The 26,744-nt window shown below is 43.5% G+C and overlaps 1 long non-coding RNA gene across 2 annotated transcripts; it reads left to right on the top strand.

Moving 5' to 3' along the window:
- Window positions 1-93: 93 nt before the first annotated feature.
- Window positions 94-15,948, top strand: LOC120095689 (uncharacterized). 2 transcript variants are annotated; one of them, XR_005491443.1, is made up of 3 exons: window positions 94-512; window positions 10,716-10,819; window positions 11,727-15,948. It is a non-coding gene; the product is annotated as an uncharacterized LOC120095689 (long non-coding RNA). The 2 variants fall into 2 exon arrangements; XR_010056177.1 differs by lacking the exons at window positions 10,716-10,819; window positions 11,727-15,948 and adding an exon at window positions 1,054-3,454.
- Window positions 15,949-26,744: the final 10,796 nt, after the last annotated feature.

Raw genomic sequence — 26,744 nt, 5'->3', positions numbered from 1 at the left:
GCCGTGGCGCCCTCCCGGCCCGTAGAATGCCTCGGGGCCGCGCCGCTCGGCGCCCTACGATGTGGATTGGGGTTCCCGCAGCACTGCCGCTCGGAACACCGGGGGTCCCATGGGGGGCGCGCGCGACTACAAGGCGACCCTCCCTGCCCCCGGCCACCGATGGAACGGCCCGCTCCGCCGCCGTCACGTGGACTCCTCCTCCGTGACGTCGGCGTCTTCGCTGTAGCAAAGCTCGGCCTCTGGAATTCTGAGAACTAATTTGCTATTCGGTGACATAAGAGGGGGAGTGCGCTTCGCTTTCCCGGGGTCTGGGGCTAATTCTTCCTCTCCTACCCATAAACTCGGCTCCTCGAGCTAAATACACAAAAGGGAGCCAGAGATTTGAGCTGTTAGAACCAGTATGTTAGAGGCAGGTTTAGAGAGGCGAGTGAGGGAGAAAACAATAAATACCACAGCTCTTTCCAGCTAGAATATTAGGCACCACGAGAAAAATATTTGCCAAGCAGTTTTCGGTGGGTTCATTTGTTTTCTTTTTATTTGGGACAAAGTATGTTGCGGGGGGGGGGGCTCCTTTTGGGATGGTGGCTTGGGGATGCTCCTTGTTGTATTTTAATGATTTAGGGTTTATTCTTTTTTCCGCTTCTGTCTGGTTTTTTGCCTTTTGCAAGTTTGTGGTGTTATGTAAATCGTAGGAACTGTCATACGTTGGTTTTATTGTCTTTGTATCTCTCTCTCTCTCTCTCTCTCTCTCTCTCTCTCTCTCTGCGTGTGTCTGTCTGTCTGTCTCTGTCTCCTCTCTCTCTCTGTCTCTCTCTGTCTCTGTCTCTGAATCTCTCAGGCATTTAAAAGATGCATTATTTCAGCCTAATACCATTGACAGAAGCTTATGTTTTTGGCCACCTATAACCCCAACCTCCAATATCCCCCCCACCCCACCCCCCAGCCGCCCTTGGTGCAGTTTCCTTTAAGTCTTGGACTTTACTAAAGGGAAGCTTTACTGCACTTGAAAGAGATGTAAAGGGATTTGGTTTGGTTTGGTTTGTTTCTTTCCAGGACAGCAAGTGGTGGGTTTACTCTGTTACTGTCGACTCTGAGGAAATTTCTTGATGCTAGAAATGTGTGTGTGGGAACGCGTGACGTTTGTCTGCTACAACATTCTGTGAAGCCAAATACATGTTTATATTTTGTTATTTTCTTAAGGTCTTGGACATTTTTTTTCTTTTTTTTTTTAAACCCCCCCATGGGTTCGTTTCAAGGTCGTCGGAGAAAGAAAAAAAAATCTTTTCAGTATGTGTTGAAGGGATCAGCCTGAGGGAATTTAAAGGCTTGGTTGCCAGGTTCACAGATACTGCGTGTATTGAGTACAGGCTGTGCTACAACTAGGCGCACTGCACGCAGCCAGGTCTTCTAGGCTCTGGAGCAGAGCTGAGGAGGGGAGGAGGGGGGGATCTTTCTTTCCCTTCTTTCTTCCTTTATTTTAAAAGGCGAGTGCAGGGCAGAATCCTTTCACTGTGGGCCCTGGTTTGTTTGTTCATAGCTGCCAGTTTCCCTATTTAAATGTTGGTTGGGGTTTTTGCCCTCCTACTCATCCTTGGATGAGTGAGACTCTTGTTTCTTTTATGTCTGTCTCTTGCAAGAAGGGTGTGAGCTAAATAATATTCAGATTCCTTAAGAATTAGAATGAACCCAAAGTGTTTGGAGCAAAAGACGCTTTCAAAGGTCAGGCTGTTCTGGGCTTTAGCTGTGAAAGTCCTTCAAGTGGCTCGTTAAATCACAGAGGGGTTCTTAAGTATTCGCAAAACATCTCCACATATTAATTTCTAATGAGTACCTGTGGACCACAACCCTAAATGTGGGCTTAAAAATAGAGATGCAAGCAAAATTCTGGAAGACTGCTGATTTATGGGGTACGGAGGAATGGTCCGTAACAGCTATGCCGTTGTTGGCGAACACCGCTTCATCAAAAGATGATGTCACAGGCTTTAGAACTGGGGGAGTCCGAAGGAGCTGATTGTTTTCTGTGGGGGTTGGAACTTACAAAATCCATTGTCTGTCCCTGAGAAATCTGAATGTTTGAATACGAATTGGCAGATGGACTATTGCAGTTTCGGCAGAAATGCCTGTCTTGTGAAGGATTTTTGAGGAATATACATAGGCCTAATCCTATCACTGTTGTGGAAATGAACATTTTACTTCCAGAGACATGGTGACTTTGTCAAATGGATCCTGCTGCCGGGAAGCAGGGTGGCCGCTTTAGTTTTTTTTTTTTTGTATCTAGAGTCCCTTCCCCTCTCATTTTAGAGTATTAAGTAAATCCCACTGGACCAAAATGATACCCTAATTTTGCTGAAGTGATTTTCTTTGTGTAGCTAGCTGTCTGATTACTATCTTTTCCGAGCATTAAGTACTTCGAATTTCTTAAATGCAACTTAAGCTTTGGAACAGGAGGCTTTGTATGAGTTTGCTGTGTTGTTGTCCTCATAAGTAGAATTACTTTTATGGTGTGTTTGATTATTTTTCTTTTCCAATTGACTGTGTGTCGTATCCCTTGACTCCTACCACCAAGCCTTCAAAACACACACACACACACACACACACACACACGCAGCCTGTCTGTTGTCTTGTGTTCCCTTTGCTACTCCACTCTTAGCCCCATGGGGGCGCTGCAGAGCAAAGGGAAATCTGCTCCCTCAGGCGGTGGAACCAGCGAGAGTGGGGGCTGGGAAGGAATTTACCCATCTCCTGTCTCATACCTCATACCCTTTGATTCTCTGAAGAGTTTCAGGGAGCAACGGTCCATGGCCCTGCTTTGTTGGTAATTAACCCAATCACTAGAACCTCTTGTCCTTCCTGGGACCATGATGCCAGAGTTTGTGTTACTGCGGTGGGATTTTTATTGTTGTGTTTTAATTTTTTTTCCCTTTTCTCCCCCTCTTCCCACCCCACCCCCCAAATCAAAGTGTGTATGTTGGAAGAAAATAACCAGAACAGAAGGAGGCACCTACTTTTAGATGAGTCTCTTTACTGAATGGAGGTTGAAGAAAATTATGCGCTCACCTTTCAGTTTCTTCAGTTCCACAGAAAGTAACTTAATTGAGTTTTGTACCAATATAATCTCTTCCCGAATGTCCTTTCTTCTCTCACTATTGGTCTTACCCCATCACTTCCAGCTGGATAAGGCCTTTGAATTCTACAGTGCTATTATTGGGCTAAAGAAATGACTGGAATATATTAAGATTCTTTTAAATCAGTTTTAAGGAGCTCACAGGAGTGATGCCTTGCCCTGAGGTCCTAAGAACTATTTCTGCAGACTTGGGAACAACACAGATCATCTAATGCCATGAGTTAATGATTCCTGGCTGCTACTGCTCAGGCTAGAGAACTAGGGCCAGCTTCCTTGCCCCGTGGACTGAACTTAGGAATAGATCCTTGATCACAGCTGTTGGGTAAATATAAGCTATTACAAAATAAAATAACTCGGTACTAATATTACATTGTTGAAGGGATGGAACACGGTTCACACCCACTTCTTGTCACAAGACCTTTCCCACAATTCAGCCGCAGTTGAAAAATCGAACCTATCTATCCTTGGGATAAACATTGTCCTGTCTGCTCTCTATGGAGCTTTGAAAGGGAAGCATGCCCCACCAGTTAGGAGCTTGGAGGATAGCCCTGTAGATTCTAGAACAAGAGGCCTTACTGATGATCACTCCTCCAAAGGCTAGACTATCCCTCATGAAGGGGTATGAGCCAACCTAGAGTCACAACTGGACATGAATCCATGTGGTCTGGTGATCGGAGTCACTTCTGAGGATCTGGCTGACCTGACCATCTGGCCTTGAGGGGTGCGTATCGTGTTCTCACAGGATGGAGGACAGCGAGACTACATTAGGCCCTGTGTAAACTGAAGCTGCTTTCGAGAACCAACCCCAGGCCATGCTCATGGGGGCTGGGTCATTTGGATTTGTGAAGAGTTGAGTGGTTAAGTGTTTGTAAACCTTTATTCTGTGTCAAGTCTTTAGTTTGGGAGTGCTGTACACAAGCCAGGCATATATATCTGTAACCCCAGCACATGAAAGTTGGAGGGAAAAAGATTAGTTTTGCAAGGTCTTCCTTGGCTTTAGGGTGACTTGGAGGCCAGCCTGGGCTACATTAGACCTCATCTTGGAAAAACAAACAAACAACGTGCTATAAAAACTCTGTATATTATTCTCAGGCACAGGAGAAGGCTCTTGGCATGTATGTTTTTAAAAATAGGTTAGTGGAGTTTGGGGAGATGGAGGAACAAGGGGAAAATGGAGGAAAAAATGCTGAGACATTGGGATGGGAGGATAGACCTGGGCCTACTCACAGCTGCGCTCCCACCTCCTGAGGATCGTGAGATCTCATTTCAGTTTCTCCTCTTGCTCAAAGAAGCTCCACGCATCCATTCATCCCCCCTTTGTCTTCTTCCTCCTCTTCTCCCCCTCCTCCTTTTTTCTTCTCCTTTTCCTCCTCTTCCTCCTCCCCTTCTCCTCCCCTTTTCTTCCTCCTCCTCCTCCTCCTCTTCTTCTTCTTCTTTTCCTCCTCCTTCTCCTCCTCCTCCTTCTTCTTCTTTTCCTCCTCCTCCTCCTCCTCCTTTTCTCCTTTTCTTCCTCCTCCTCCCCCTTCTCCTCTCCTTTCTCCTCCCCCTCCTCCCCCTCTTCTTCTTCACCACCATCATCATCTGCTCCCCTTTAGCCAGCCCTTTCAGCTTGGCTTAGACGCTTTTTTCATCACAGAAACAATTGTGTACGTTCTACTCATTTATTTGAATGACAGTGACTATCTGGATTTTAAAATAGAGAAGTGTTGGGATGGGAACGCGCAATCATTTGGCTTTTTGCGTTCCATCACTGTTTGAATAGCAGGGTTTTCACTTCCTATGAAACCTTAGCAGGAGGAAAAGCGGAAATTGGACCATAAAGTGAGAGGGATGAGAGGGAGGGAGGGACTTGAGTATTTGTAAACTCAGGGTGGCTGGCCCTGCCTACCAGGCTGCTCTCTACCACCGGAGGCTAGGAGTGGAAAAACTTGATTTACGCGTTGTGCCTGCCTATTTTTCCTCCCTCCTCTTCTCCACGCCGCCCTCTGTACACCTGACCATGCCTAAGCCTATCTGAAGCTGGCTTGGTGGCAGTGAGAGCAGAAGAGTGCAGAGGGAGGGAGGGCTGGTACTTTTCCACTCACATCTCCACAGTGGCTCTTCTTGTTTATTTCAACCTCCTCCTGCAGAAACTTTTTCAGCTGCCTGAAATTCAAGTCATTAAACCGTCCCCTGAGGTCAGGCTGCAGAGGCCGGGTGCGTGTACCTTACATGCCAGTCTCTATGTAGCCTGTACACATAGGAAGAACACAAACTTGGCTCTGAGGTACTGAGAGTGAGGGAGAGGAAAAGGTGGCTTGCTGCCCAGCGCTCTTTGGTTTCTAATTACAGTTCAGCTTGGAACTTTTTTACAAGGCAAAGCCACCATGAGGACCCGGTTTCCTCACCTGTGTGAAGGAAGGATAGCCCAGTGACTTCTGGGCTGCCAGTGTGTCCTGACTTCTGACTCTGTACCTAGACATACATTTGTGTAACTTTAGGATAGGGGAAGTAAAAAGACTGTGTGTGTGTGTGTGTGTGTGTGTGTGTGTGTGTGTGTCTGGCTGGGGTGGAGTCAGAGGTTAAAATGTAAGCTTCAGAGTAAAGGAAGGCAATCCTCAAATAGTCATCTTATCAATTTTTAACCAGTTGTAGACCAAAGTCTCTGACTGTGCTGACTGAGTCCAAAAGCCAAGTGAAGGCGTTTGTTTAGTTTTTCGTGTGTGTGTGTGTGTGTGTGTGTGTGTGTGTGTGTGTTTGTGTGTGTGTTGGTGGTGGTGGTTGTTTGGTTTGGTTTGAATGTTAAGGATCAGAAGGGGCAGGGTATGAGACCTTTGGTGCTTTCACTGCTCATGATCAGAGGCGGCAACCCTGGAAGATTTGCTGCCCTTCAATTTTGTTTTATTCTTTTCTTTTCGTTCTAGAAAACTGTCCCAGGCAATGGTAGAAAGGGAAGGACAGTTGTAAATTGGATAGCCTTTAAGCCAACAGGTTTCTCATGAATATGAGAAATATTTCAGGACATGGGGAAGGTGGCATGGCCAAGAGAGAGGAGAGAGAGGAAAGAAGGACCCAAAGAGAGTCTTGGTAGCCATGTGGAAGTGTCTTCAGTGATCAGTGATCACAGCACTCAAAGTAAACATTCAAAATGAGAAGAAATAGGAGGAGGAGGAGGGAGAAGGCAGGGGAGAAGGCAGGGGAGAAGGGAAGGAAGGAACAGAAAGAAAGGCCAGAGACAACAACAAAAAAAAAAAGAAAGAAAGAAAGAAAGAAAGAAAGAAAGAAAGAAAGAAAGAAAGAAAGAGAGAGAGAAAGAAAGGAAAGAGAGATCGAAAGTCAGTTCCAGGATCTATCAGATCATTGAACAGCAAAGGTCAGAAGGAATCCTAAGCAAGACTGAATCCATCATCTCAACTGACACGATTGCTTAGAAGTTGTTACTAATTATGAATAGTAGAGGAAAGTAGGTACAGGGTTGTTCTCTGGACTGTTTTCTCACTTTTCTGTTGATATAAAATCATTCTTAGAAATAAAGCCTATAACTCAAAAAAGAATATTTGTGTGTGATCTCTTTTTCATTCTTAGAAACCTCCAAATCATGACCTCAGCCTCCACTGAGTTCAGACAGCTTCTGATTCTCATTCAAGCTCGAGTCAGGACAGCATGCTTCTTTATCTTTGGTAATATATATTCACTCATCCATCCACTTGCTGCTTTGAGACAGCATTTCACCATGGAACCAAGGTTGGCCTCATGATCCTCCTGCCTCAGCTCCGGGGGTTCTGTAGCTGACTAAAGTCATCGACCATCTTTCCCAGTTGTTCTGTTTACTCCCCTAGTTCCTACATTGAAAGCAACTTAGTTCTTGTGTGCTACCGTCTACATAGAGAACCATCAGAACACAGGGGAGACACCAATGTAGGCAACCCAAGCCTTGCTCACTAGTCACATGCTTAGCACCCCCCCCCCCCATGGAAACCTTCCATGGAAACAGAACTCTCAGCTCACCTGTCACCCATCCATGTGGACACACAGAACCCAGGGCTTTGTGGCTGACATCGTAGGAGCGCTCACAGTCTTTCCAAAGTGACTGCTTTTAGTTAATAACTCCAGTGGAACTGTGGGTCAACAGTAACTCTGGGTGTGCAGAAGAGCCGTGGACTGAAGCTCCCAGCCATGAGCCTGCCTTCATTAACCTCATACAACCACAAAGTCTAAATGGGAAGAGCCTCTCGCTTAGTCTTTATTTGATTAAACTGAACTATATAAGGCTATTTTATACAACTGCACGATGTTTTTTAACATTTTCCCCCATTCTAGTCCCATCTTCTTACAGGTTCTATATGTGGGGAAAATTAGACAAGAAAATAGTTTACAGCGAACTTAGCAAGTTCCTGTGGCTATGTCCCATCGGATCGACACTGTATCAGTTTCTTAGCCACACTATTCTTGAGTACACTGACAGTTACTACAACATTGGTGTGCCTACTGACTTAAGATGTCCCATGAACTTCTGGCTGTTTGCCAGTAATCACTGGCTTCTACTTCTAAAGTATATTCAGAGTACCTGTCTCTCTCCCTTTCCCCTTTAACTGTTCCCAATACTCCCAGCCTTTATGTCAGCTGTCAATAGTCCTTGAACCAACACTTACATTTCTTGGATGTATAACATTTAAATAATTCTTGGAGAAATGCTAAAAGACTGAGTCCTCCTGTGACTAACATGACTTTTCCAGAAGGCTATCTGGTCACGTGTCAACAGTCAAGAGCACGGTCATGCCCTTTGACCCAGTGCTCCACTTCTAGGAGTCCATGTTCTAGGTCTAGTGGAACCTGTAGGAAAGCAGATCTTTGAATGTTAGCATGTGAACATTGATGTTAGCATGAAATACCAACTCTTCAAACAGTCTGTATGTTTGGCCATGACTGGTTGATAGAGAGCGCATTAGGTAGGGGAACAGTTAAGTAAATTACAAAATACTAAGTCTGCAAGGTTAAAATTAAAATATGTACACGGGGCTGGGTGTGATGGCCCATGCCTTGAGTCCCAAGACTTGGGAAGCAGAGGCAATTGTTGAGGCTAGCCAACATCATCCACATAGTGAGCTCCAGGCCAGGCACAATTACATAGTGATTCTTGTCTTAAACAAACAAAAATACAGATGGCAATGTAAAGTAATAAAGCTGGGTACATGCATACTTACATACCTGTGGTAGGTCTAGATAATACATCTATGACTATATTTTAAAATATTTTTAGAAAGTAGACTAGATATAAATAAGAATGTCCAACTAACAAAATACGTATAGTGGTTCCTTCACTGTTCTAGGATTATACATTTTTCCTTCTGTTCTTTGTCTTTGAAAATGTCTAGTGTCTACCACCTATCTCACTGGGGCACACATGGATAGCCCCAAGCAGTGTCTTTTCCCTGCAGACAATTAGATGCTTAACTCACAGTTTCAAATATTTGACGTACAGTGTCAGTCGCTCACATCTGTGAGCCTTACAACAGAAGTGAGAACTGCTCGTTCAGTCCTGGAGAGAGAGGACCCTTTATTCTAGAGACACCGGCCTCCCCAACAAGCCACCACCCTTTCTATGGGCACTGACGGCAAATAAATAAAACGGATCTGCAGATCTCTGATCTATCTCCCGCCCCCTTGGTGGTGTGGGTTTCTTGTTTGTTAGTGTTTCACGACATTTGCAAATGTCAAACGGTTTCCTGGGTGCTGTGCTATGAAGCTACCCATGTGCTATCCTGGTAGCTAAATTTCCAAGACCCTCTTAGAACAACAGGTTATTTATTTTGGTTCTTGATAACATGTTTGACTCGAAACTTCTGAAAAAAAGAAGTTATTTCAATGTTTATCATTCAATGTTCAATCAGAGAACTGCTGAACTGTTAAGAACTTTGGGGATTATGCCATTATCAGAGTCACTGCCTTTCAAAGAAGGGCATGGGGGTAGAGGTCAGTATATAGTAGGTGAGAGCAAGGATCATGGTTTTAATAAGACTCTCTTAACCTACAGATAGGATTTCTCATTTTTTCATTCATTCTATTCACACATGTACTTCCTAGCTCAAACTTCATATGTTATTAACCTTTTGTGAGGTAGTCACTGTGCTGAATGAATGAAACATGAGATCCCGACCACAGGCATTCCCCATCAACTGAAGATGTAAAGATACAGAAAGGCGCTGAGACATGCTTTAGGTTACGCAAACGACAGTTGCCTGTACTAAAACTTGCCCCACATGTCCTGGTTGGGAGCCCAGTAAAACTCCATGACTTCTCAGAAGCTGCGCTCTGACACAATCTCAGATTGGAGGGAGGCCCTGGCTCACTCATGACGTCAGCCTTCTGAAGTGTTTGATCGTATTTATTGTGAAAACAGTATAGCCCAGTCACCTCCATGTACCCTCCAGGAAAATCTAACTCCCCGTGTGAAAGAACCCCAAAGAGGCAGTGCGAGAGCTCGCAGCCTCAGCTTTCTCCACCATCATCACAATTTTCCTCAGCTTTCAGGCCACTGCAACACAAAGTCTGTCCATTATTCCAAGGAGAGTAGAGTCCCACTCTTGCTTGTACTTTTAGCCTTCTTGGAAAGCCTGTTATTCTGAGCTATGTGTTCAGCATGTATGTTCTAGCTTCGAGGTTCTACCATAAACATAGATCACCCGGCATCATGTTGTTCTAATGCACACGACTTTAAGGAACACCCACAATCTGGACTCTAGAATCCAGCATTAGTTACCACAGAACCTGAGGATAGTGGTGCCTAGTCACCTAAGGTCAAGATCGCTATAGCTATATGGGTATTCCAGAACTTTGGGTCATAAGCTATAGGTATTATCTCCAGGTGCCGGCTATGCATCAAGACAGGTTTCCACAGCATTCCAGTCGTCAAGACCCAGCCTGCCTCAGGTTGGACCCATCAGCCAGGAGCTGTAACTATTTGTTTTCTGCGGCCAGGCAAAAATAAATTGGATATCAGAGTAGTCAACTTTCCATTTCTATAACGAATACCAATGCACTAACATTTCAATAGAAAATGTTTATTCTGGCCAGGTTTTAGAAGTCCCAGTCTAGTTCATTGGCTCTGCTGTTTGGGCCTGGTGGCAAGGCAGCTTATAATGACAGAAGAATGTGCTGTATTCATTGCGAGTATGCGAAGCTTGGAGACAGAGATCATGCCACTGATAAGTTAGGAGCCCTCCTCGGTACATCTACCTCTTAGAAATTTTCACTTCCTCCTAATAGTTCTGGGGCGGAGTCCAGCCTTGAAAATGCAGGACCATTGGGGAGGGTGGTATTCAGGATCGAAACTGCAAGATACAGTGGCGCATACATACTGCCTAGCTGAGAGTTAACAATTAACCGGACGTCCAACAGCTTTCAGTGTTTAAGCATCAAACTGTCGAGATTAACCTTGCCATGTTATAAGGCCTCACACCAAAATTTCAGCAAAAGACTCAAAACAAAATGGGTAGGAAAAGATTAATACAGGCTGTCATTTAGGAAGGTGAATTAAGAATCGAGGAAGCAATGTTTAATCAGAGAATGATGTCAGTCAGGCTCTCTAACTTCTTTCCAATCTCATATACAGAATTCTCCACACCACACTCCTGAGGATTCCCTAGAGAACCATGCAGTTCCCTGCACTCTGCACCCGAGCCTCTATGCCTTGATCTCTTCTGTCTTGAAGTAGAGGTACTTCAGTTTTGTTTTCTTAGCGTTATGTTTGACAGACAATGTGCACTTAAAAAAACATTAACTAAGTTGAGGAAGGAAGAACCGAAAGGGAATTCGGTGTGAGGTCTGCAGACCCACATTACAGCTAAAAGCACCACAGTTGACTAAGGTCTCTGGATGTCAGTTTCTTGTTCTCTAAAGCTGTCATTTCCATGAAGGGAGAACCGAATAGCATCTCATGAGAATTAAGGGCACCAGAGGGAAAGGTGATCCAAAACTCATTGTTTAGAGTGGTTGGTGAATGATTAACTAGATAGTAAGGCACCATCCTCACAGGGTAGCATTCTGTCATTTGGTAACACCTTGTGAGACTCACATTGTACCTAGAAAAATTGCATTTCAAGTGCCTTGTCTTGACTTCGCAACCATTCTTAAATATGATGATGTCACTTCCTCAAATGCTTTAAGCCTTTAAGTACTGGAAGATATACATTTCAGCTAAAGATAAACACTGATCCAAAGAAAATTTTTAAAAAGATCATCAGAAAGTCTTTTTGTTCTTGAAATGCAGAATTGGAAATGAACCATTTTCCTGTAGTGGGAACTGAAATCCAGTATTAGATCCTCGTTTCTGGTACATTCTTCCCCTTTTTTTCCTCCCCCTTTTACGTTAGCTCCTCCCTACACCTTTCCTACACCCAAATAGGAAAATAGCAGTTATTTTGAGCTACCTTTACTCTTAGAAAAATGTACAGTAAAATTCCAGTTGATTAGGCCTGTGTTCTAGGATCCGCAAGGCAGCTGCTAATACCGTTTTAAAGCATTGGAAGTGATGAGAGAATTATCAAACCCTAAATGATAGAATGAATCCTGGTCTAACTCCATCTCATGGTGGAGTTTAAATCTGTCCTTTTCCTCTCTGCAGCAAATACAGAGCCATCCCCAGGACATTATAGTAAATAAAAGAGGATCTCCATAAGGATTAAAGAAAATGTCAGCATAGATGTTGAGGGGAGAGAGACAACCCACCATCTTCAAGAGGCAATGATCAAGCAAGTAAAACAGTTGAGTGTGACATTTGTTACGTATTAAGTAAAAAAAGAATAACTACTCAAAAACCCATCTCATGAAGCTACAGAGATGGCAAAGGATAAGTGCCTGATGCTTGAGTACGGAGACTTGAGTTCGGACACTCAGCAGCCATGTGAAAGCCATGGCAAGGTGGTGAATCTGTAACCTAGTGTACGCCTGGGGACACAGAAGGAAGGCAGGAAGAGTCAGACCCATCCTCAGTCTGGCCAATTGCTGAGCATTGGGTTCCATGAGAGATCCTGTTTCCATACTCATGTGCATGCAATGCACACTCCCGTACAGAGGCACACATACCTCCCCCAATATACTCACACACACACACACACACACACACACACACACACACACACACACACACAGAGAGAGAGAGAGAACACAGTTTTTAAAAGCCCATCTTAGAGGCCAGAGAGATGGCTCTCTTGGTGACACAAACACCAAGACCGGAAACAGAGACTCAGCACCCATATAAAAGCCAGACCCTGTGGCGTACATCTGGCTCATGGGTGAAGACAGGTAGACCCCGGAGATCAATGGTCAACAAGCCTAGATGAATTGATGAACTTTGGGTTCAGTGAGAGACACTGCCCCAAAAGATATGGAAGAGAGACCAGTTAAGGAAGATCAAGGCAGATACTCAATGATCAATCTCTAGTTTCTACCTGCATGCATATATGTATTCACACACAGCCGTCTGCACGTGTACATATACAGCCTGAACATATATACCACACTCACACAACATAAAACTAAATGAATAAAGATTTTAAAAGCCTTCCTTCTTTTCTTCTCTTCCTTGGCCACCTCCCCTCTAGTCCTTCCTCTTAAAGGTTGGCTCCAAACTCACCACATAGCCTAGATTGGCCTTGAAGATCTAACCTTCCCTACCTCTCAAGTTCTGAGATTAAAGGTGTGTGTTACCATGTCAGGCTCATCCCATGCTTTGTATAGTCTCCAGTAAGTACTTAAATGGAACAGAAATCAGGGTATTCCACACAAATGGATGGGCCACACACCTCCAAAGGGAAGGTGGCAGGCATGAGAATATCTACAATTTAAAGCCAAATGATCAATAGACCATTTATTTTTAGATTCCTAGAAGCGAAGAGGCAAGAATATTGTTGTATATGGTCTAAATGCTGAAAATGGGTGAATCACCACAAAAATTAGGATCCTAGACAATGTCAACATTGGGCAAGTACAGTCTCCCACTCTGGTTCAATATTCCCCCACCCAATCATCCCATTCCCCCAAATCTTTCACCCAACCATACTTGTAGGTCTTCCCATCCCTATATCTAGGCAGATCAAAGCAGAGGAACCTCTGTACCAAGGTATGATGACCTCCTCACTGGAAACTGGGAGACTGGGATGGTCCAAGGAGAGAGTACTGTATTGTAAGACTTGAGGAGGTCAGAACAGAAAGAGTTTGACCACCCACTTGGCAGTACTTTCTCAGAAATGGTCCACAGGAATATATGTTAAGTAAACTTTAATATGAAATTATAAAGAGAAGGCTCAATTGGCCAGGCCAAATGTGGGAGGGAGCATGTTCAGGCCAAGGAAACAGGAGTGAAACATTACACAGAGTAAATTCATGTTTTGTTCTAATGGCTGAAATGGGCTGATATGGGAGAAGATCAGGATGTAGATGGCTCTTCACAGGCCACAGTTAAGACTTTATAGGTTATTCCAGATGTTCAACATATCATGGAAGGTTGTTAGCAAGATGGTAGACAGATCTGACTTTTGTCTTAAGACAAAATTTGTACACTATTTCTGTGATAAAGCACCGTGACCCAAAGCAACTTGGGAAGGAAAGGTTTTATATATTTTGGCTTAAAGCTTACATTATCAGAGGAAGACAAGACAGGAACCTGGAGGCAGGAACTAAATAAAGCAGAGGCCACGCGGGAGTGCTACTTATTGGCCTGCTCCTCACATCTTTCTCAGCCTAGTTTCTTATACAACTCAGGACAACCCACTCAAAAGTGGGACTACCCACAGTGTGTTGAGTCCTCACACAGCATTCATTAATGAAGAAAATCGCCCACATGCTTGCCTATAGGCCTATCTTATACTTGCCCCCTTCCTCGGTTGATATTCATTTTCTTGAATGATCCTAGCTTGTGACAAGTAGACAAGCAAACCAAACTCACCAGCACGTAATTCTACCTGTTTAGGGGAAGAAAGAGACCAGAAGGGAATCTTCTAAAAAGTCTATTATAGAATCCCTGGTATGAAAGGTATTAACATAGACTAAGGAGTTAGCCTTGTAGATAGTGAGGCATAAAAAGACTTGAGACGCACTGCCAAGGGAGAATCGACAAGACTTAACAACAGATCTGACTACACTGTGGAGAGTGGAAGGGCAGTAGAGCTGGCAATAATAAATTTCATTTTCCTTTAAACTAGGTAGCTCAAGGACTAACAGGGTAAAGAAATATGTGGGTGTGGGTGGGAATTGTTCAGAACTCAGTTTTGAACATTATATACTTAAGATGTCCCTGAGGTAGAAGTTTTAAGACAGGCAATTGAATACTCAAGACCTGAACTTAAAAAAAAAAAAAGATACCAGTTTGGAGATACAAATTTGGAATTCATTAATTTTTGATAGTAGGGGAAAGAATTTATTTTTGTAGCAGACCACTTTAAAACCAAAACAATAACAACAAAAGAACCAAGCCAAAAGTGGTGGCTCACTCCTGGGTACCAGCCCCCAGATGGCTGGGGAAAAGACGTCATGAGGTTAATGCTACCATAGATTACAGCGAGTTCTCGGGCAATCTGAGCTACAGTGTGAGTCCCAGCTTTACTGGAACAGCACCCACTGCCCCCAAACAGTAAGGTGAAACAGTCCTTAGAAATACTTCAGACAAACTTCTCAATTACAGAGAAATCAGCTGAAACAAATGAACTCCCTGGCAAAAATGGGTTGGTGAGAACAGCTAGCACCATTGGCCTAAGGAGAACGTTCTTCATCTCATAATGTACTCTCAAGGTTTGACATTCAAGAGACTGAAGCTGACAAACCCTCTGATTGAACTGTGTAGATGTATGTGGTTCATGGCCACCACCTTTTCTTCATTTTATAATCACATCCACTATGTGCGAACCGCCACACACTCTCAGAACTGACTTCTCCACTTCATTTAAAGTCAAGAAGGAGTTGTCTTCTTGATTCCTTCTTTATCAGAACATTAGGTATGGTCATTTGGGATGGAAATAACTGGACAGTTTGCTAGCCTACTACAGTGGTTCTCAACTTGTGGGCCGTGACCTTTTTGGGGGTCAAATGAACCTTTCACAGAGGTCACCTATCAGATAGGTGGAACTATATTAAAGGGTTGCAGCACTAGGAAAGTTGAGAACCACTGTATTAAGCCTCGGCATAATGACTAAGCCTAACGCACATTTTATAAGTCCCTATTATTTGGCACTCAAGTCCAATTAGCATTTGCTTGTAATTGAACTCTTTCCTTTTGAATTCGAGTATGTAAAGATTAAGACCATTCTTTTCTTCTCCTTGAAACCTTAATCTAGACCTAACATGTAGGTTAAGCAGTTTATCCATCAAATACATGGTTAGGGTAAGAGGCAACCAGTGAATAGGAACTTCTATTAAACTTTTTGTAATATCTTGGTTTACCTTTCTGTTTTTCCATGTGCACACATTTGCCGTGAGTATATTACATGTCAGTTAGAGTATAACTGATTGTAATGCTTTTCAGTCTTTAAAAATAGAATTGTGTTATGGTAACATAACCATTAGTATGACCCAATAACCCTAAAGGTACAGTGTTGGCACACATAACTTGGCAGTGACCAACAGATTTCTAATTGGACTTAAGACCCACTCAACGAGAGGGAAATCATATTTGGTACTGAAAAGCTGGCAAGTTACTCGGGGCTGGTAAAGTTATGACAATTGGAAGAGAAGCCTACCACCACCACTTTATTAAACCAGTGTAGTCCCTAACTACGTTCTAAGTGTTGGTCCTTCTACCCACGGATACGTGTAGTCTTCTCCTCTTGAAGGAAACTTCTTTGTACAGAAGATGGAGGATGTTACAGAAACCTATAACTGACTACTATATATATATATATATATATATATATATATATATATAATATGTGTGTGTGTTATATGTAAGCTTGGTGCTGGAAAACAAAAGCGATGACCTCAGCATTCATTCACAGATACTCTAGTCGAGTAAGTACATGGCTGCCTTATACCCAAAGAGCTCAGGGAGTTTCTTGGAGGAGTGAGATTCTGGCATAACATTGAAATAAAGTAAAATAACGAACGTATCCTTGACATAACAGGCACAAAGCCAGCAAGCAGCTTTGCAATAACTAGCCCATTCTTTCTATCACAGTACCTCGTCTGGACTGTTATAAAAATATTTTGTACTTATGATTTACTCAGTCATCATAACGGCATCATAAAATGGGTGGCGGTATTGGTGGTATTGCCCCTGTCTGACAGACTGGAAACTGATGTACCAGAATGTGAAGGCCCAGATAACACGGCTGGGCTTTGACTCCCGACAGTGTGCAGCCTGCACTTAGGGCTATTCTAGACCCCTTTGAATGAATGCAGGTCGAGGGGAGGGAGTGTGGAGAGACAGTATTCTAATGTCACCTCTCGAATATCCGTGTGTACTGGGTGTTCTTGCCTCTCAGAGGGGAAAGAGTTCAAGCCTGGATCCTCTCTGGGAAGCTGGTGACTCCTATGAAGTATGCTAGTACTCACATTCTGATTTTTGACCCTGAGAACCCCGAACCCCAATAATCCACAGCATCACCCGTGAATTGGTTAGACAGCTTCTCCGACAATGGAAAAATCCCAATTAATACCTTTGCCAAAATCTTCCAGTCACTCTTATATTTGGCCGCCCTTTCCTGCGTGGTGAAAGTCAATATTTAAATATGAGACCTAGCTTCAGTGTTTTCAAAATTTTAATTCCATTATTAGAATTAGTTGAAGCTGGGCTTTGTGTCTGTTTGGAAACGGCTGGGAATAAGGCTGCCAGTAATACCCCAGGCTCGGTCTATTGCTGAAATAAGGACAACACCTTGTACTGCACTGACAGTCACATCGGGTACAGCTCAGTAAGTACCATTTCATAGGGTACAGTTTGAGAGCCTCCAGGGAGACTATAAAATCAATGTCCAGAGAACAGGGCTGACTCTATCATGGATCCAGAGGCAAGTACATCAAATGCTAAAAGAAATGCAATCAAAGAGATGAGTGAAAATTCTCAGGCAGCCCGATCGCCTCCGGCAGCAAGGGCTGGGTTCCCAAGCGTCGTCAGATTTGTTTGTGCATGTTTGGTCAGGGACTCAGTTCAGAAGACCATGTTTTGTTTTTTTGTCTTCCGGATTCTATCCCAGCTCTTAGCAGAGTTGTGACCTCAGCCCAGAAAGGCAACATTTATAAAAAGACAATAAGAAAGAAAGACAACTAAAGTTTTCGGTGCAAGATGAAGGAACACACAGGAAGGAATCTGAAAAGTTTGCATGTGATTTATCAAGGCTATCGCTCCAGCGAAAGACCTCGTTTCTACATTCTGTCAAGTCTTCCAAAAGAGTCTCCCCAACATGCTAGACATCATTATTTCTTTCTAGGTTGCATGCTTTAATTTACTCCTTTGGAAAGGTAAAAGAAACTGCTAGGGTGCAAGTAATACATTGAGGATTTAATGTAACAAGGAACAGTAGCTATTTCTTTACATAAATGCATGGAGACTGGATGTTCATATGCTACCATTATCTTGGCCTTTTGTTTAAAGTCGATGGTAGGACTGGAAAGATTCATTTAACCCAGTGGTTTTCAAACCTTCCTAATGCTATGACACTTTATCACAGTTCCTCTTGTCATAAAATTATTTTCATTGCTACTTCATAACTGCAACTTTCTAGTGTTATGAAACATAATGTCAATATCTGATATGCAAGATATCTGATAGTGAACCCTGTGAGAGGGTCATTTAACTCCCGAAGGGGTCATGACCCACAGGTTGAGAAACACTGACTTAATGGCACCTTCTTAGATCACCTGAGAATGGCAGAAGAGGGATACAGCAGAAGGTGCCTTGCCCAAGTGTGAGGGTGCATAGGACCCTAGAGGGAGATGAAATACTAGGACCACTTAGACTGGGGACTCAGCCGGCTAAGCCTTTATAATGCAGTGGTTCGCTTTATTCTGAACAGAGACTCGATTGAAGCTTGGGCTTTGTGCTTGAGTTTTTGTGCATGCATGCTTGTGCATGCACTTTTGTGCATGCCTGTTTGTGTAAGCATGTTACCACTGAACTATGCTCCTGAGCTCCAGCAAAGCTTCTATTTCTATGTAACAACCTCTTTCTTGAATTTTCCATGGTAGCTTCTGAAATAAGGGTGGCCCGGAAAGGAATGTTTTTGTTTGGACTATTTCAGTCTGCTTATACATCACGGTGTAACTTTCCTTTATGTGGCTCAACTTTGAAATCGGAAATGGTTCAGTGCACCCAACGACTCGGGCTTTCTTATCTCTAACACTCTGACCTGTGAATCCCCGGAAAGAAGATGTTCTCCTTTGCTTCCACATACAAGTGTTCCTTAGCTACAGAGATTATAGCTTAAAACTGCCAATATATGTTTCCTAGGATCTTCTGAGGCCAGTGCAAGGTGCCGTGTCTCCCAGTTCCTACTACGAGCACACAGTAGGTGCTCTATCAGTTTTCCTTGTGCTTTAATTTTTACGATAAGATCTCTCGGCATTCTCTACGCTTTTTCAGCTTAGGGCTGTGTGTGGAGTGTCTCTGCTCTCCACTGTGTGGAGTGTTCTCTTTATCCACTCATGTGGACGTCCATCATCTATCTAAGCGAAGACACATGTTTACTCAATTGTGCTGTGGCCCTGCCTACTCTATATGTACGCATAGAGCCTTGGCCATGCTTAGTAAGCATTTGCTAAGCCCTACTGAGTGACAGGTAGCTGCTGTGTGCCTATCATCTCAATGATGTGGTTTGTGGAGCGACCAGAAGGTATCACCCCCAGTGATATATATTTTTTCTTTTACTCTTTCAGAAAATATAAGCCAAACACCTGATTTCTTCAAAAAAAGTACAGTTGAATTAAATATTCACAGTACCAGGTCTGGATAGGACCTGATTGCAGGTTTGTGGGCACCATAGCCTTTTCCTGGACCTTTAGAAAATGTCTAACAGCTCAGTCTCTTGCCTGTTTCAGCTCCCACTTTAAATTTTTACTTTGTAACTTTTCCACATTCAAGCTGCTTGAAGCAGTACTGTCAACACTTCATTGTTTGCCTTGGGGGTTTGAAAAGGCAGCATACAGGCTATAGAGATGAGGTCGGCCCACTCCCACCCCCACACCCTAGGGACTGACACTAAATAGCATCGAGAAGTTAAACAACTTTTCTGAGTTGAGTCTCCTATCTCTAAAGAAAGGGATACATAACATCTAACTTGAAAACGTCTGTAAAGGTGAAAGGAGAAGTAAGCCGCAAACCCCGACATGCAGGCAAGAAATAGCACCTTATTAGGACACTGAACGCATGCCCAGGAAGGTGCGTCTTCTTAATCCCTCCCCTCTGCTGTGTGACTCCTCAATCCAGATGAAGGATCCCCTGAGTAGCCAGACGTGTGGAATCTCCCTTCCCCATTATCACAACAGTCACACAGTCTACCAACCACTACAGTGGTCCAAGTCTCAGAGAGTGGAGTGCCACCCATTATTGACCTCATCGGATCTTCACCACAGTCCCACGAGAACTGCATGCCAGGGCTGCTTCCATAGCTTTGCAAGCTAAAGGTCAGAAAGCTTAGTGGTTAGACCCACAGTCACAATTCTAGATTCAGGTCCCTGGCTCTGAAATCCCCCTATGAGCTTTTTAGTACATGGACAGACCCGGGGGTTTTGCCACTGACAGAGGAAAGACAATGAATGGTGTTCTGGAAGACATAATGTTAGAAAGGTAGATGTTGATGGGCCAAAGGTCTCAGGTCCAGCCCTACCCATGTCATTACCCCTTTCCCAGGCCTCTTTTCTGTGTTCCTCTCTCCCAAGCAGCTGTCCAGAATCTCTCTTCCTCTCCTCCTATCAGGGGAGCAGCACCTAACTCAAATCCAGACTCCATGATGAAAGCTTTAGTCAACCCTCCATTTGTTTCTTTGCTTCATACTCATTAAGTATATGATAATATTCTCCAGGGATTTTTGTGGACTCTTTCTAGCGGAGAGAAATAGCAATCACTTAAACACTCCTTATAGTGATAGCACCAAAAACAAATGGGGGAGGGGAGGAGGGAGCACGCGGATGTTTCAGAAAATGCTCACTGGCAGGCAGCATTTGATTGAAGACTGAGAAGCAGCGCACAGAGGCCTGAGTGCACACCGAGGGTAAGGCTGTGGAGCAGAGACATAGGAGGCAACAGAAGGGAGGAACTGCAGAGCAAGCACTTCACCCTTTCTCCAAAACCTTCAACATCTAGGACGTCTTCACTTGGGGCAGTGGCTCTCAACCTCAATGCTGAGAGACACTCGGATACAGTTCCTCATTCTGTGGTGACCTTCCAACCAGAAAATTATTTTGTTGCTACTTCACAACTGTAATTTTGCTACTGTTATGAATTGTAATGTAAATATCTGATACCCATCTCGAATGTGACCCCTGTGGGAGTCAAGACCCTCACGGGTTAAGAACCACTGACATTAGGGCACTTATCCTCCAGCTAAATACAGAATTACAGCAAATAAAAAAAAAAACTCAAGAATTCATTTGGATTTGTCATTTCCTAGTTGACTACCTTTTTTTTAAAGTTGTGTTTATTAATTCGTTTGTTTATTTATTGTGTGAACGTGTACGTGTCAGATTCTTTGTGACCGATTCTGTGGAGATTTTGTGTGTCCATGAGTGTGGTTGTTCATAGAAGCCAGAAGAGAGCATAGAGTTTGGATGTGGACTTAGAGAAAGTTTCGAGCCATTCAATCTGGGTGCTGCAGGTTCAACTAGGGCTCTCTACAAGAGCAGCACACACACGTACTGCGGCATCTCTCTAGGCCCACAGCCTACTCCTTTCCTAGAAGGAGAAGCTATAGCATCCGGGTCCTCAAAACAAACAGCCTCACCCCTTCTTCTGGGAAATGACTGTAACTTTTACTAGACTCTGAGCATCTCAGAAAGTTGGAAATGCATAGATTATGTCTCAGCTCCCTACCCAGGGTAGAGGATACACACTTCAGTGCCTTCGTTTTGATGGTTGTGAGAAGATAGAACAACTGGTTCTGAGACCAGATGAAGGAAGGCCTAGGATGCTATACGGTCTTACAGAGATCACTCAGTCCGGTGGCTCTAAACCTACACCTTTAATACAGTTCATCCTGTTGTAGTGATCCCCAACTATAACATTGTTTTGTGGCTACTTCATAACTGTAATTTTGCTACTGCTATGAGTGGCAATATAAATCTGATAGTGCAGAATATTTGATGTGTGATCCTGGGAGAGGATCGTTTGACACCCAAAGTGGACATAACCCACAGGGTAAGAACTTCTCACCTAGTTCAACCAGATAGCCATCCGGAAAAACGAGGGACTAGTCCAGCAAGGTCTTGCTCAAAATCCCATCACAACTATGTTCCAACCATGACTGAATGCCAGCCCTCTACTTGGACCTTTTCTGATCAGATTGACAGCAGTTGAATTATTCAGATTTATTATTGCAGGGGAAGCAAGCCAAATACTTCTACGAACTACCTTCTCAATTAACAGCATAACCCTTATCAGTAGACTCTGATGCTTACACAGAAAAGTAACATGGAGGGTATGGAAGGTTGACTAAGAATAGCTTCCATAGGCTCATCTATCTGAACATTTGATTCCCGGTTGGTAAAGAATTAGGAGGTGTAGCCTTGCTGGAGGAGGTGGTCACCAGGACTGGAGTTTTGAGGTTCCCAAAGGCCATGCCAGGCCCAGTTGCTTTCTCTGCCTCCTGCCTATAGATGATTGGTACATAGTCTCTCAACCACTGCTCCAGGGTCATGCCTACCTGTCTACTGCCATGCTTCTTGCCATGATGGTCCTAGCCTGAACCTTTGAAACTGCAAGCAAGCCCTCAATCAAATGCTCTTTTATGTTTCCTTCATCATGGTGTCTATTCACAGCAATATAGTGACTTAGATACCCGAGGTCACATGGCTGTCATGGTGGGTTCCCAGGCCTGTTTGACTTCATGACTTTCGCCTAGCACAGCTCATGCCTCTCTCAACAACTCAGCTTGAAAGCTTCAATCAAGCAAGCACCCGAAGGCCTGCCAGAGCCCCAGTACATTAGGACCCCTTGGAGCAGCATGTTTAGGAGTGGTTTAACTTTGAATCCATGAGGCGGACTTTGGAAGCAAACTGCCTGTGTTTGAATCATGATTTTGATATTCATTAGCTAGTGACTTTGGCCCAACTAACTTGACTAAACCCCGGTTTCCTCATCCGTAAATGAGGACAGTGATATTTTTCCCTCTGGGGAGTTAGGATTAAGTAATATTATACTTATAAATCACTTAGTGTGGCCTCTGATGTGTACAGTATATATGCAGTAAATGTTAACTATAATAGGAACTGGAGGATTTATTTTGTAGCCCTGGGGATATTTTGTAACATTCCATCGAAATGCTTCAAAAGTTGTTCCTGCACCAGTCAGAACACAAGCAGGAAAGCAGCACCACAATAAATTATAGGAATTAAGAATTTATTATGGAAGTTAGGTCTTATACAAGTGATACAAGGTCTTGGACACACAGTAGTAACTCCTGAAACATCCTTTGGGACATAGTGCAGAGTACTCACAAATGCATGGATATATTACATGTGGCATACGAGTATATATTTGTGCTATAAATTATCTATGCGCTATATGCATATGTGAAACAATGAAAAGAAACTCACTAAGATTTTCACAGTGGGAATCTTTGGATGACTAAACAATAAGAAGTATCCATTTTCATTCCATTTACTTGTTTTCTAGTTTTGCACATTAAATGATTATTTTTAAAGACCAAATTATTTGTTAATATCTACTGGTCATTGACTTCTTACTTTTCCTAGGACTTCTTTCCTCTAAATGTTCAACGTGGACAGGGAGAAGATGGCTCAGCAGTTAAGAGTGAGCGCTTCTCTTGCGGAGAACCTTAGTTTGGCTCCCAGCATCCACACTGTGGGAGCTTATAAACATCTGTGACTATAGCCTCAGGGAATCTCACACCCTTTTTCAGACTCCACCACACCTGCAATCACATTCACATATTCCTACACACATACACACACATGCATACGCACATGTATAATTTAAGGTTAAAATGAATTTTAACAAAAGAAGCTCAAGATACTATATTGACATACTACAATAAAGAGAAAGTAGATGAAACAGAGCACTTCAGTCTGGTGCTCATTGGTTAGCTGGGGACTACTAGCCACAAAGCTAAGCCATCTGTCCAAGAACCCAGAGACCCTTGAAAGAATGACGAACTTCATACTCCTAGCTAAGTATGCCCCACTATACATCGGTCTCTCTAAGGTTGCACTGGGGTTAATTTTAGGATGCAGGGAGTGATCCAGAGAGGAAAAGATGGGAGAAATGGTCCTTTACGCATAGCCTTACTTGTTAGGCAGGCACGTTAAACTGGAAGATATTCCCAGGGACTCTGGACTCCAGAACACGCTGAGCTGCAGCTGTCTCCTGAACTTGAACTTTACCAGAGGTGGGATAATGCCTGTGTCAGCTCCTGTGTCATTCTCACTAGCAGCAGAGATGAACTTGCCTACAGTCCCTCCCTAGGTCACAACAGAAATATCATAAATGGACATTGATCTTACAAAGGCTTCTTGCTAATCAAGATAAAACATAGCTAGCCACTCAACTAAGACAAACAATAGCCAAGAAATGCTCAAAGGCCTGGTTTGGGTTTGCAAGCTTTTGTTATGGTTCTCAGGAAAGTAATTGTAGCCTAGTGAGTCTTCAAATCAGTCTTAAAAAGCAATCCTCTTCCTTGATACTTAAGCCCAACTACAGAATCCAGAGACTTACTCCTGGTCTAGGTTTAATCATCCAAGTAAAGAACGTATGTACTGTATTTGGTGTCTGTAACTATCATCTATGGACAAGATATTTTACTTTCTGGACTAATGTTCTTGCTGAAAAGTTGGGAAAATATTCAAACTCATCCTTTTATAGCCCACTGTTAAGAGATCCACAGAGTTAACATAACATTTGAATACTATCATTTGAATCACATATAATTCTAGTGTGTATTGTCAATGACATTAGGGCTTCTCGCCGAATGAAGTTGATCTCTGTGTATCTAATGCTCACCTTTCTGAATGGTTTGGGACATGAAGGGAGTGCAAAGAAAACGCCATTCTTTTCCTGGAAAGCTCTGTTACTTAATCCTCTTCTGGGAGCAAAATCTCCCAGTCACACTGCACAGTCCAGAACAGACTTGTCTTTGATGTCACCACTCAGCCAATGGGCATTTTCACTTCCCTCTTTTCAGTAACAGATTCAAAGACCTGTGTGTTGGGCTTCTCTGGTGACCATGTCAAACATTAAGGGCCCCTACATCAACATTTAGTGCAAACAAAAAATAGACATAGGCCCAGCAGAAGAGAGGGAGTTGGAAGAGAAGGGTGCAGGGATATTCTTTGGAGGCTTGGTAGCCAATGAGGATTACTTTAATTTAGAGCCAAAGAATTTTCTTCCAACAGAGTAGATTGCAGTAAACCCAGACAGGAGCAGAAACATGAACCCAATTCAATGAGTAGGATGTCACCACCCATTTGTGGTTCCCCAGAGAACATTAGAGCAAGTCAGGCCCTAACACCTAGCTCTGTTTTGACAAGCATGGGCCCGGCCCTTCAGGTACAATTCTTACAGAGATGGGCCTCTCTTCCCTGACTTGGGTTCAGTCTGGAGCCAAGATAAGTCCTGTAAAGGCTTCAAGTCCTTGATCCACATAGACGAGCTGCCCTTTGGATGTTTGGTTGGACTATGCCATTCCTTCTTTAGGCTATTAAATCATTACAAACCCTAGGTAAGCCTAGAAAAGGAGGCAAGTAGGGCTTCCTAAAGACCAGAGAAGCAAGAACTGGACTAGATCTCTCCATCTATGTCGTCTCTTAATTCCCGGGTCATTCTCCAAACCCTGACGTTTAAACCAAGACTCAACAGGCTTACCAGATCTGGAGAGATGCTTCCAAATCTGCCTCTGGATGCTCCGGTGACCCAACCAGGTGTTCTCCCTGCTACATTCCAGGTAACTCCATGCACTTCCTCTTAAGTAGCTGAGTCTCGGATGGATGAGGGGGAGAGCAGCCTCATAGACAACCAAGCCAGAGCTCATCACCTAGCGCTCATCAGTGAACAGTACAGGAACAATCAGTCAGTTGATTGACGGAGGTTCTATTGGCGAATGCTGCATTTTAAGGAAGTGCAACCTTTTAAATTTCGAGTTGGACCTGGCAGTATGCCGAGAGGAGGAGTGGATTCAAGTGCAAGAGAATCCAATGAGCCTGTGGCACCAAATGGGGCACAAACCAAACAGGCTTTGGGATTCTCAGAAGCTCTGAGAGAAGTGAGGAGGTAATCAGCAGGAACCACAGCGAATACCAGTAAGGTGATCGTGCTCCTTCCTGCTTGCCAAGTCTGCGTTTGGGCATGTCAGTTTCCTCTACTGACTGACTTTTTTTTTTTTGGTCACAATGCTGTATAGCTCAGAATCCTGGAATACAGGAGTCGTCCGTACTAAGATTCAACTAGTTGTGCGTTGGCATTGGTATCTCCCTCTGTCCCTACAGAGCTGCACATTTATTTTTTTTTTAATTAGAAGAAAAAAAAATCTCAATATATAGGCTAATACTCCAACTTCCAGAGTTGATCTTGTAAGCGTGACTATAACTAGAGAATCATAAAAAATTGTTGGATTCAGAGGGGAAGCGAGACATCAATCCAGTTTGAATCCCTAACATACCACATCTACTGAAAACATCCCCTTCTTGTATATCTCTTGAGGAGAAAATAGTGTGCTTCTCAAGTTGACTCTTTCTATGTCTTGGCCAAGCTTAGAAGTTGAACAGTTTAAATGTGAACTTACAGGCTGGAGAGATGGCTGAGCCATTAAAGGCTAGGCTCACAGCCAAAGAACTTATTTCACAGCTATTTGAACTTATTTACTGGCTCAATTATTAGAAGAGATATTATCATGGTGCAGTATCAGTTAGCAGTCATACTTAGAGCTTTATGGGACTTGAATTGATGAAAGTAGGACCTGTGACTGTGCCCCAGCTCCCTTCCAAAAATACATCTATAGTCTCGAGCCATGTCTAAAAGTACGCACATGTAGAATTAGTTTTTTTGTTACAGTTTTAGAGGAAAGTTCCCAGAAGAAAGTTGATCTGAGGTCAGAAAGACAAGGAACCCATCTAAGTTCACAGAGCCCGTTGAGATTGAGTCAGAAGTGAGCCCATCTTCAAACCCTATGGGGTTCCACGAGTAACACACGGAGCGTGTGCCATGACATAAGTAACTCACCAGGGCAGGGTGTGGTGCCCTCGCTGATTATGAACTTTCATGGAAAACCTAGAGAAAGGTTTACAGAAAAAGCAAAAACAAGACAAAACAAAACATCAGCCACAACAGCACACACACACACACACACACACACAAGCCAGCCTCCTTCGGCTCTCAAGGTGGCAGCCTTCTTTAGCAGTATCAGTATGAAGTAAGTGAATCATGAACACGGACTCATGCATACGCGCTCAAACATTCCAGGTTATCTATCACCACAGTATGAGAACTGCA

This window comes from Rattus norvegicus, chromosome 11 (genome assembly GCF_036323735.1).
Source record: "Rattus norvegicus strain BN/NHsdMcwi chromosome 11, GRCr8, whole genome shotgun sequence".
NCBI classification, from domain to species: domain Eukaryota; kingdom Metazoa; phylum Chordata; class Mammalia; order Rodentia; family Muridae; genus Rattus; species Rattus norvegicus.
This window is presented reverse-complemented; position numbering and strand designations above follow the sequence as displayed.